Genomic DNA, 12708 nt, shown 5'->3' with positions numbered 1-12708 from the left:
ATAGCGAGTGAAAGGCTGACCTTCCTTTCATGTTGAACTGGAGCCTTGCATCGCCCCAAGCATTTTGCTGTCCTTGAAACCACATTTGAATCAATAACTGGGAGCAGAGCCAGTTCAATCATGTGGCTCTCTGAGGCCCAGCTGAGTGACTGACAGTAATATGTTTTTGAATGATTTAAGGAAACCCAGAGGACTGTTGACCAGCAGGACATCCCAACATTATTAGCTTCCTTCTGATATGTCAGGGCTGCTAGTGAATTTTAGTTTTCCCAAAGGTTCTTTCTGATCTTGGAGGCAGCACTGAATGAGCTTCTAGACTCTCATATTTGCACCGAGTTCAACTGATATTTCTTTCTAAGACTTTAAAGGTTCATAAATTACCACAGGCTTTTGGTCCCAGAGCAGTCAAGGCCCTCGGCTGAGATAAATGTGCTCAGTAAATGTGTGTTTTGATGTACTGGACTTTTGTAACTAGTCCTCCAGTTTTGGGAGAAATAAAAGGAAGTATTAGAGACATAAGAGATGAAATATGCTTTATAAAATCAAAATATTTTTTAAAAAGAAAACATTCTAATAATTTGGGTTCAAGCTGGGACTTCTGGTTTAAAACTATCTTAATTTGGGAATCATTAGTTTTCCTTATAGTTAAAGCCATAGGCCTGTAAGAGATGGCTCCAGGAGAAAGAATGAACAGAGAATGGAAATGGTCCAGCATGAGCCCTGGGGGATTCCAGCATTTAGATGCCATATTGACAAGAAGGGAGCAGCTGAAGGTTTAAAAGAAGTAGTGAGCAGAGGGAAAACACAAGAAAATTTTGATATGTCCAGGGAAGGGTTAATTGTATTTGTTGCTACCGAGCAGTAAATATGAGGATAGAGAAGTGACTCAAGATAAGAGTGCTTCATGGGAGCCATGGGGATAGGGCCCGACTGGAGTAGACTGTTATGAGAATTATAATCCACACAAAGCAAGTGTCTGGTATACAGTATGTGCTCACTATATGGTAGAAATTACTGAGAATTTGGTGTTAGATTTTACAGATTGCCTATAAGCAATCATTCTCCTTGCTTCCTTCCCCCATCCCCTAATTCCTTTTCTTGGATGATCCCTCCCTGCAATTTTTAAAAGTTTTCCACTCTCCCATATGCCTAGGATGAGGCACTATTAATCCAGGCCATTCTTGGTGATGTCATTCCCCTTACCAGTGACTAGCCCTGGCCATAGGCATTGTGACACAGCCCTGCCCAGTGGGATATGAGGAACAGCCAGGTGAGGGCTTCTGGCAAAGGTTTTCTTTACTAATAAACAGATAGTCATGGGAAGAAATGCCCCCCTCCCTCACAGAATATTATTACATCTGTTTGGAATATCTGGAATTGCTGCAGCGATCTGCAGAGTGACTGGGAGAGGAACTCTCATGGATAAGCTATGGATGAGTGGAAACATGAAAACCCGTTTTTGTAGACCTAGATCTCAGTCTCATGGTGGTACTAAGCAATCTTTAAATAAGTGTTTCTCTGGATATAAATTCCACAAAGTGCTCTGTATGATGCTGATACTACTGACAAATTACCTAATGCTAGACACTGTTCTAAGCTTTACTTATTTTTTTGCAGCTGAGTAAACGGAGACCGAGTGAAGTGAAGTGATTGGTCCAGGGGCATATGGCTAGTAGGAGGTAGAGTGAGGATCCCAACCCAGGTACTGTAGTCATCATGTGAATGCTTCATCTCTATAGGTGATGCCTAAACAGGGCATCTGCAAATAAAGATGTGTTTGTTAGGTATCTGTATTTATTTATTTTTCTTTTTTTCTTAATTTAAATTCAAGTTAATGGACATTTAGGCTCTCTCCATAATTTGGCTATTGTTAAAAGCTCTGCTGTAAACATTGGGTACATGTGCCCCTATGAATCAGCACTCCTGTATCCTTTGGATAACTTCCTAATAGTGCTATTGCTGGGTTGTAGAGTCATTCTATTTTTAATTTTTTGAGGAAACTCCACACTGTTTTCAAGAAAGGAAGGGGGGGAAATGGTTACAAACAGAGAGGGAAGGAGGCAAACCATGAGAGGCTCTTGAATACAGAGAACAAACTGAGGCTTGATTGTGGGGGGGGGGTGCGGTGGAGAGGGGAACATGGGTGATGGGTATTGAGGAGGGCACTTGTTGGGATGAGCATTGTGTGTTGTATGTAAGTGATGAATCATGGGAATCTACCCCCAAAACCAAGAGCACACTGTATATACTGTATGTTAGCCAACTTGAAAATATATTAAAAAATTTTTTAATTCAAGTTAGTTAAAATATAGTGTCATATTGGTTTCAGGAGTAGAATGTAATGATTCATCACTTACACATAACAACACTCAGTGCTTACCCCAACAAGTGCCTTCCTTAATGCCCCTCACCCATTGAGCCCATCCCCCTACCTGCTTCTCCTCCAGCAACCCTCATTTGGAATTTAAGAAACACAATAGATTAACATAAGGGAAGGGAAGGGAAGGAAAAATAAGATAAAAACAGAGAGGGAGGTAAACCAGAAGAGTTTACCTCTGCCTCTTAAAGGCAGAGAAATACAGAGAACAAACTGAGGTATCCATATTTAAAATGATGGGTTGTTTTCAGATTATTTCCTAATAGTGCCAACTAATTTCAGACTGAGTTTCTCCCTTTGTCAACTAATGGGCCTGGGAATGCCAAGAAGTGTGTGTCAGCCATCTTTGGTCAGGATATACACCGGAAGTACCAGAATCCAGCTTCCAAAGATTAACACGGCACAAATGAACACCCCAGTTGTATACATGGCTAATTTTAAAACACATATGAAGTAAGAATAACTGCTATTAATCTAGAGCTTAACATCTTCTTATGTGCAGTGCTTTAAGTACATTGTCTTACCAAATCTTCACTGAATCCTGATCCCTAGGAAGTATATTTTACACATTTTATGACTGAGGAAAGTAAACCATGGAGGATTTAAGTATTTTGCTCAAAACTATTGAATTTTAATCCAGGTTTCTCATTCCAAAGGCCACATATTTAACTATCAAATGAACACATTAAATTTTAACTCAAATTATGGCATAAACGTGGAGGCTACCTAGCACATTGAAGTAGCATATTGTCTGCAAAAGGATTTGTACATAGAGAAAAGCCTTGGAGGAAGTATGTAGTATCAACAATAGTGTTGAGAATTATAGTTAATTTTTATTCTTTTTAATATATCGCTGTTATTAAAAGAAAAAACTTGTAAGTGATATTTTTTAAAAAGCAGGTTGTTTTGTCTATAGATCTGGTGACCAGATGCTGGGAAGAGAAGGATTTCTCGAGATCATGTAGGATCACTTTGCCACCAACCATCACCTTTCTTTTCCATTCTAGGTTCAGTTGCCTTCACCTCTAGGTGAAGAGATACTCACTTTCTCCTTTTCCTTTTGCTCACAAAACCTGTGCAGGTCTTTTCTTTTCTTTTCTTTTTTTTTTTTTTTTTGTAAATCACAAATGTCTTCTCTCCATCTCTGTGGGCAAGACTGAGTAGTCAGGTTGTTCATGTCTTTGCCTCTCTGCTCCTAGAACGTTCTAAAGACAAACAGAAACCAGTTGCCTAGCTATTTATTTTGTGTTGGATTCATTGGTACACTAAATAAGTGAAATCAGTATTTTGTAGATAAAATAGGCATGTGTGTTGAGTTGTTAGAGTCCCTTTTCTATTAACTCTAGCTAATGCCCCATATTTAATCACAGAACATTGGGTGATTACTTAGTAAATAACCCCAATCACCTCTCAGATATCTACTTCATCACTATTTGTATAGCAAACAGAACCTTGATAAGATCCAGGTTGATTGCAAAATGGATTTCCTGTATATGTTGCCAGTATTTTTTTTCCTGGCAGCCCAGTTATATTTTGCAGGTTTGTATTGCCTTTCAGAATTTGCATTCTTCCACCTTCAGATAAAACTTTGAAAGATATTTACGGAATGCTGTTAGTGATATTGTAGAACACAGGTGGCCAGGTTGGAATTGAAATACCTCTGCAAAGATCCAAGAGAAATTTTTGTAACTTAATAAGTGTTTCAGACAGGAAATGACAGTCCTTCTTGTGACAAGAGCTGAAATACTATCAAATTCAAGTAATTGTGTTATAAGAAGACATTTAAATTCCATATGTCCTGAAATCTGAGTTAAAGAAGTGGCTCTTTAATGAATGGCACTGTCCATCTCTGCCATCTGTCTTTAAAATTTACTCTGTTTTATTAAATCCTTAAACACAGAGAGAGAGAATCTGAAGCAGGCTCTATACTCAGTGTGGAGCCTGATGCAGGGCTCGATCCCAAGATCCTGGGATCCTGACCTGAGCTGAAATCAAGAATCGGATGTTCAACCCACTGAACCACCCAGGTGCCCCAGGTCTTCATGTGAAACTTATATTAAGTACATTTGTATGATTTTCTTCTCTTCTCAGTCTGTTGCTGGCCCAATTAGGGAGCCCCATCTGGAGAACCTAGGAGGGGAATAGGAAAAAGGTATCTTTCCTCTCTTACATAGGAAGGTGAACGTTATTTCTTGTGTTTGCTGGCCGCTTATGCTTTTCTCTCATAAATTTCCTATCCATGGACTTATTTTCGGAAAATTCATAGACAAAAAACCCTCTACAATATTCCTTTAAGATAGTACTGCAGTAATTTTATTAAGGAAGGAAGAGACTGGGGATTGATTGAATCAGACTTAACATTTGAATGAAAAGTCTTAAAATCTATAGAGTGCATTTAAGAAATACAATACTTTGAGAGAACACTTTTCTTTGCTTCAGTAATCAATGTGTAGGCCAGAACATGTATTGCTTTTGTAATTTAAGAAGAAAGATAATGGGAAAAGTCAAGTTTTGGTATAATACGAAATATAACAAACACATTTCATTACAGAGCTCAGAGGACTATGCAACCATTTCTTTGAATCACAGAATCAATTGTGAATTTGACATTTTGTGATGAAAACACTGAAATGCTGCAGCTGGTTACCAGATTGGGGGGAAATGTGCTTTGTATGTAATTAATAGAGACAAGCCTTTACAGAGAATAAAAAATAAAATTAAATATAAGCATATATATCAACTGCTCGGGGAGATGAAATAGAATATAAATCATTTTATTTTGGTTGAAAATAGATAATTATAGTGTGAGGTTTTATATCCATTCTACTGTGGCACTAAGCATCTTCACTAAGTTAAAGAAACAGTAGATGTGACTTTAACCAATCAATAGAATTAGCATGAACTTAGAGCCAAAACATTTTAAGCAGGAAAAAAAAGAAAAGAAGAAGAAGAAAAGAAAGCCAGATTTGTAAATCTGCAGAAGGCACGTAAAAGCTAACAGGCTTACAAAATTCTTGCTCTAATTGAGTGTATGCACAAATGTACTGAATTCATAGTTAGTGAGGAAGAAACCCGAGGAATGGGGTCCATTACCTAGAACATTAACAGTACTAACAAGGGCAGTAGTCAGTGTTGGAGTGTGTTCTCTGTGTGTGCACTGTGCAAGGTGCTTTACATACAGTACTTCCTTTAATTGCCACAACTCATGAGGGAAGCATTATGATCTTTCTAGCAGCCCACAGTTATGGATGGACATAGCTGATTTTCAGAGGCTCTTTTCAAAGCCTGTCTTCTCACCGCTTGGAGATGTTGCCACAGAATTTCCCTAACCCCATTATTTTTGTTCTTCTCCATCTCTGGCTCAATTCATGCATGCATACATTTTATACCAAAATAGTTATAGAGTTCTTACCATACACTATGTCCTGTGCCAAAATGCCCTTAATATAGCAGGGAATTTGATGGTGATGTTTCTGCCATTCATGGAACTTGATCAGAGGAAACCAAGAATTACAGTCTCCTGATAATCATCATCAAACAGCATTTATTAAATACCCCCAAAGTGTCAGACCCGCGTCTAGGCACTGTCTGTGCAGTCCGATTTTTGCAGCAGTGCTTTACTGGGGTGTTATCAGCTCCACTTCGTAAGTAAGGAAACTGGGGTTCGGATGCATTGGACAGTTGGTTCAAATTTCAGTCAGTGTGCAGGGTCTGCTCTGGGATTCTAGCCTCAGCCTGCAGGAGCTCCACTGCCTCATTACCACATCAGACCGCTTTATTCCCATGCCCCTCAGTTCTTCGATCGATTCCACACCAGAAATACAATTCTCAGTGCCACCATCTTCTGCATTTTTGTCACTGCCACGCTGCTACTCTTCATCTGAGTCACGTCAAAATAATGTGGTAATATTGTCTCTAATGGCCCCTACCCTCACCTCCCCCCAGAAACGCACACATACGTACACACGCACGCTTGTGTGTGTTCACACCCCCCCACACACACACACACCCCTTGCCTGTAGGGGCATGCATTAAACAAACTAATATTCAACATGTTAATTAAGCAGTTTCCAGAAAAGTCAGACTCTAGCTTTTTGCTTTTCAAGGCACGTATATGCAAATGCAGAGCAATTTTCAACTGCAACGACATTAGCCATGATGCCTCTAAATCAGTCTTCTTTTTAGGATGCCTCATAATCTTGGGTGATGTGATGCAACTTAGACAAATCTTTCCAAATCATTTCAATCACTCCTATAAATGTGTCATAACCATATGCTAGCTCTGGCAAAGTGATAAAATCTTCCCTCTACTGTAAACTATATGCTCAGACTTGTAGGAGTATCTGTTTAAGGAATATATGGGCTATAAGAAGCAGCTAGCTCTCTCTTTATATACTGTGAATTCTTTGAAGAGCATTAAAATATTTCAATGTAAGGTATCTTAATCAAACAAGTATTGCAGATACTGTAGGGTCCCTATCTCAGAGCGAGATTGGTGGACATCCTTCTCAGGGGTTAACACAGTCACCCTGGTGCATGACATAAGACAAGTTACTCAATTTCTCTGTAAGTCCAAATTTACTTTTTTAAGAGTGGGTATGATACCTTTAGTGACTAAAACCTGACCAAAAATTCTATGACATACTTCCCATCAACAGGTTGAATCTATGTCCCCTCTCTTTGAAATGGGTGGGCTTGTGACTGCTTGACCAATTGAATCCAATGAGGTGACATGATGTGACTTCCAAGGCTAGGTCATAAGGGTCATGCAGCTGCCATCTTGCTCATAGGAACACTTGCTTTTGGAGCTCTGTGCCTCCATGTAAGAAGTCTTTTTTTTAAAAATGTTTATTTATTTTTGAGAGCGCATGAGTGGAGGAAGGGCAGAGAGAGAGGGAGACACAGAATCCAAAGTAGGCTCTAGGCTCTAGGCTGTCAGCACAGTGCCTGACACAGGGCTCGAACCCATGAGCCATGAGATCATGACCTGAGCTGAAGTCGGACACTTAACTGACTGAGCCACCCAGGCGCCCTTCCATATAAGAAATCTTAATACCTTGAGTTACCAAGTACTGTGGTTGATGGTGTCAGATGAGCCCAGCCTTCCAGCCATCTCCACCAAGGTGCTAGACATGGAAGTGAGGCCATCTTGGGCCCTTCAGACCAGTCCATCTGTCAGCCAGATACTACTGAGTGACTTTCATTGACATCACACAGAAGTTTCACCCAGCTAAGTTCTGCCCGAGTTTCTGACCCACAAAATCATGAAGTATAATAATTGTTGGTTTAAGCCACCCTATTTGGATAAGTAAATCACTATCTCATCCATTGTGAAGTTTATTGTAAGACTCTTAGCTCAGGGCCTGACTTCTAGTAAGTACTCAGTAAATGTTAGCTATTATTTCTATTTATTGAGCATCTTTTGTGATCACAAAACTGCAGAGAGTGTTTTGAGGCATAGACAAGCAAAGGCATACTCTGCAGTGACGTGGCAGTGAAAATGGATACATGTGAAAAGATAATGTATGTATCATTAGAATAGTAAAGGTTATAATTGCCAGAGGAGTTCCAAGAAAGGAGAAAGAGCCACTGCAAAGAAAGTGGTTCTGAAAGAGCCACTGCAAAGAAAGTGGTTCTTGCGCTGAAACTGAGGTCTCATCTTCAGGGGGAGAGGAAGGGAATATTTGCCGACCTAGACACTGTAAGATAGTTTATCTGATTTGGGGGAGGTGATTGTATTTGAATTCCCATTTTATAGATTAGAAGACGAGAGAGGTGATGCATGTGTTTTGATCACCTTCTATGATGCAGAGGACAGCTGGGGCCAATAGCAGTTCATTAAGGGGAGAGGGACGCCTCACACTATGCAAGGCTCCACAGGTTTGTGCTCAGGAGCAGAGTGAACAACCAGGAGCTGTGGGAGGTAGGGTTTACGTAATCAGGAGTGGGCCCTCGTTCCCAAGGGAGGATGTGACTTCCCTGATTTGAATAATTCCAAGGGCTTGCAGGGAACTGAAAGCCACTACTCAGGGATAAGCCAGAACTGTGCCTGTTCCTTTTGATAAGGAGGATGGATGACCTTACGTGCTGTATTGCTGTCTGTGAACCAAATAGCCAAGGCTGTTTGAGGCCCTCCTGATTTTACCAGATACATACATTTTAAAAGCAGCATGTGATACTGAGGCATAATTTTCAGCCTTATACCACAATATAGCCTGCTTCGGATGCCAAAGCCAATGAGAAGTGGAGCTTGGATTTGAACTCAAGTGTGTCTGGCCCCGAGTCTGGTCATCTGGCTCAAAGTCCATGCACCGGATGCAAATGAAGGAGAGGGCAAGTATATGAATACCACTGAGTGAGTGCTACTTCTTTTTATGGAATCATTCTCTCTTTCATTGAATTTAATCTAATTACAAGGCACCCAATACCCTAAGAATGCTCATGGGTATTATACTATAGTTATCAATGATGTCACCATTGGTGGGAGAGTGCACAGGTAAAGGGTACACAGGACTACTTTTGTAACTTTCTGTGAGTCAATAATTACTTTAAAATAAAAAGTTTTTAAAAATTCTCCTGGGGCCTAAGATTCTACGCTGTGGTCCTGGACTTGGAGATATTCATTGTAATCACTGTGGGGCAGCACAGTTGTGGTTGATCTTACTGTGATCAATCTCACACTTTTCACTTTCTCATCTACTTCATGCCCTCGTGTCCTTCCATATCAGCCTAATTCCAGAGCAATTAGAGAAGTCACTGTCTTGTACACACTCCTGATTCTTGATTCTCTCTGTGCAGTGTCTTTGTAGTCATTGGCTAAACCACAGCCCTGGTTAAATCCAACTCTGCCTCTGCTGTGTTTTTACCTGGAAATCTGGGTCTTGATGGAGAAAAGTTCACATCCAGGTTGACCGGTGTCATTTTAAACTCATGACCTGACCCTCTACTGGTCCCTTAGTGCTACTTGGTACCATACAATGGATGTTTGTGTCCCTCCCAAAATTCATATGTTGAAATGTAACCCTCAGTGTAATGATATTTAAAAGGGACAATCTTTGGGAGGTGATTAGGTCATGAGGGTGAAGCCCTCATGAATGAGATTAGTGCCATTATAAAACAGACCCCACAGAGCTCTCACTTCTTTGGCAGTGAAAAGACTGCTCTCTGCGAACCAGGAAGCAGACCCTCATCAGACACTGAATCTGTTGGCACCTTGCCTTGTACTTTTTTAGCCTCTAGGATTGTGAGAAATAAATTTCTGTTGTTTATTTTGTAATAGCAGCCAACATATTTTGTAATAGCAGCCCAAATGGACTAAGACACCTGGCAATTACTCTTCACTTCCCCACTTTCCTTGATGTCAAATATATACCTTCTCTTCTCCCCTGAAAGCTCCAGCATCTTTTTTCTGACCCCACTCATGGCTTCTTATTTCACTGTTCAGATAGATGCAACCAGAAAAGAACTTCAACAAGCTCCTTGGACAAGCCTTTCACCTACAGATTCTACCTTTCCTTCCACTGGTGTGATGGAGCTTTGCAAGCCAAGTGAGACCCACACTTCTGCTAGTGTGTTAGACTCCATCCCCTCCTACCTAGTCAAGGACAGTGCTTGGCCAATTATCCTCTCTCTCTTCCAGATCATCAGTTTCCCTCTTAACTAGATTATTCCTGTCCTCATACAAATGTCATTATTTCTTCCATCTAAAGAAGAACTTTCTTTGCCCCATCTTATTCTCTGACTTCTGCTCCCCTTGCAGTAAAACTCTTTGAAAGGATTTTCCATACATATGAACTCTAAATCTTCCTTAAAGAAAAAAAAAAAGTTTATTTATTTATTTTGAGAGAGAGACCAAACATGCACATGCATGAGAGTGGGAGAGGAGCAGAGAGAGAGAGGGAGACAGAGAATACCAAGCAGGCTCTGCACTGTCAGCACAGGAGCCTGATACAGGGCTCCAGCTAATGAACCGTGAGATCATGACCTGAGCTGAAATCAAGAGTCAAATGCTTAACTGAGTGACCATCCAGGTGGCCCTTCCTGTCTGCCTTTCGAATCCAAACCAACCAGGCTTTTGCCCCAAGCACCTCATGTCATGGTCATCAGTGACATCTCATTGCTAAATTCAGGGTCCATTGGCCTATCAGCACCATCTGATAGGCTTAATCAGTCTTTCTTTCTTGCAATACTTTCTCAACTTGGCTTCTAGCACACTATCTCCTGGTTTTCCTTCCATTCCAGTGTCTGCTTCCTTCTTGATCTCATTTGCTGGTTTCTTTCCCTCTACTTCATATGTTAATGATGGAGTGTTCCATATCTTCATTTTTGAACCTCTTCTCTGTCTCTGTCTATACTCACTCCCTTGGTGATCTTAAACAATTTCATGGCTTTAAATACTGTGCATATGCCAGGGCCCTCAAAATTTATAGCTCCAGCTTGAATGTCTCCCCTGTGCTGTGAGTCCAGAATTAAATGTCAAGATTTCCATTTGTCTAATAGGAAGATCAAATGTACCATGTCCAAAGTCAAAGATCCCTATTCTTCTCCCAAACCTCATAATTTTACAATTCTCTCCTACCCAGTTGACAGAAACCCCACAAAATGCTCTTTTCCTCACATTTCTCATTAAGTTGGTCAGCAGATATTTTTGGCCCTACACTTAAAAATGTATTCTAATCTGACAGTTTCCCACCACCTCCACTGCCACGACTTTTGTTCAACCCACCATTGTGGATTACTGCTGAAGTCCCTGTGGGGGAAAAATCTTGGGCCCTACCTCATATACTCTCAACTTACCTTTTTACTCCAGCCATTGCTTCCACACCTGGCTGCTTGTAAGTGTAACCTGGTGGTACCTCCCCTCAGATTATCTCTAGCTTTCTCGTCTCTTGCTTTCCCTTAGGGTTTCTTTGCCACCACTGGGTGTGATATCTATGGGAACTTGCTCAGTCACTCTTGCTTTCTATTTTCAAGACTGGAATTAAAGAGAATTACATCTCCATGGGACAACACTTAGCTGGTGGAGAATGAGAGCTGCTGGGGAAAAACTCCCTCCTCCATCTTTTAGGTGGAAAATTCTGAGTGTCAGCTTTGTATGTCTTCAGAGGCTGCCCTGCATGGAACCCCACTTGCTCACAGTGGCTAAGCTTCCTAAAGCTCTTAATTGGCTTTATTTCCCTGTTTCCCTCTTCTTAAGTGTCCAGTCCTCTCCTTTGGGGTCACTTTACAGAATGATCTATCTGTGGGCAGCCATTGTCTCAAGCTCAGCTTTGGGAGAAACCAGGGCTAAGCTCCCCTCTAGTTGGTCTTCTTCTTCCATTCTTGCTCCACACAGTCTAGCCTCAACTGAACAACTAAGGTGACCCCTTTTAAAACATTGATCCAATTATGACACTTCTTTTTCTTTAAAATTTATAATGGTTTCCCATCTTATGCAGAGTAAACATGGAAAAGTATTATAATACCTTCATAGGCCCTGCTAAATCTGTCCTTCCTGAACGTATCTGACCTAACCCATCTCTGTGTCATCTGCTGGTCACTTCCCTCTGGTATAAGTGGCCTCTTCGCTGTTTCTTGAACACACTAGACATACTTCTCTTTAAGGGACCTTGAATTTGCTGTGCCATTTTCATTCAGTTACCTGCATGGCTCATTTCCCTCACCTTCTTTAGATCCTTACTCACATGTCACCTTCTCAAGAAGATCTACCCTAACCATTATGTTTAAAATTGAAAACTCTACTTGCCAACGTAATAATCTTTTTGCTTGTTTTGTCTTTCTCCATAGCCCTCACGTCGCATTTAACATTTAATATATACGTATTTTAGTATGTTGTTATTTATTTATTTAGCCTATTTCCACAAGGGTGTAAGCTCTAGGAAGGCAGGGATCTTTGCTCATTTTCTTCACTCCTGTATCTTCAGTGCCAAGAATAGTGCCTGGCACATAGGAAGCATTTAATGGATATTTGTTAAATGAATGAATTAATGAATAGTTATCTTTTTGATGTTTCAGGCACCTAGGCAGCTATAAAGATGTCGCATTAAGGACAGTAGACATTTTCCCCTTATCTTCTTTATCTTTTTTTTTAATGTTTTTATTTGTTTTTGAGAGAGAGAGAGAGAGAGACAGAGCATGAGTGGAGGAGAGGCTGAGAGAGGAGGGGAGACACAGAATCTGAAACAGGCTCCAGGCTCCGAGCTGTCAGCACAGAGCCGGACGCGAGGCCTGGACCCGTGAACCACGAGATCATGACCTGAGCTGAAGTCAGACGCTCAACGGATTGAGCCACCCAGGTGCCCCATCTTCTTTATCTTTTATTCTGTTTCTAG

General features: G+C 40.8%; 1 protein-coding gene across 1 annotated transcript in view; it reads left to right on the top strand.

Annotated features, from left to right (window-relative positions):
- Positions 1-12708, top strand: part of GRXCR1 (glutaredoxin and cysteine rich domain containing 1) — a 316157-nt gene that overhangs the window by 124904 nt on the left and 178545 nt on the right. The window contains exon 3 of the transcript XR_009259609.1: positions 1618-1702. The gene's annotated coding sequence lies outside the window, so the exon portion shown is untranslated. The remainder of the gene's footprint in view (positions 1-1617; positions 1703-12708) is intronic.

The sequence above is a fragment of the Neofelis nebulosa genome, chromosome 3 (assembly GCF_028018385.1).
Source record: "Neofelis nebulosa isolate mNeoNeb1 chromosome 3, mNeoNeb1.pri, whole genome shotgun sequence".
NCBI classification, from domain to species: domain Eukaryota; kingdom Metazoa; phylum Chordata; class Mammalia; order Carnivora; family Felidae; genus Neofelis; species Neofelis nebulosa.
This window is presented reverse-complemented; position numbering and strand designations above follow the sequence as displayed.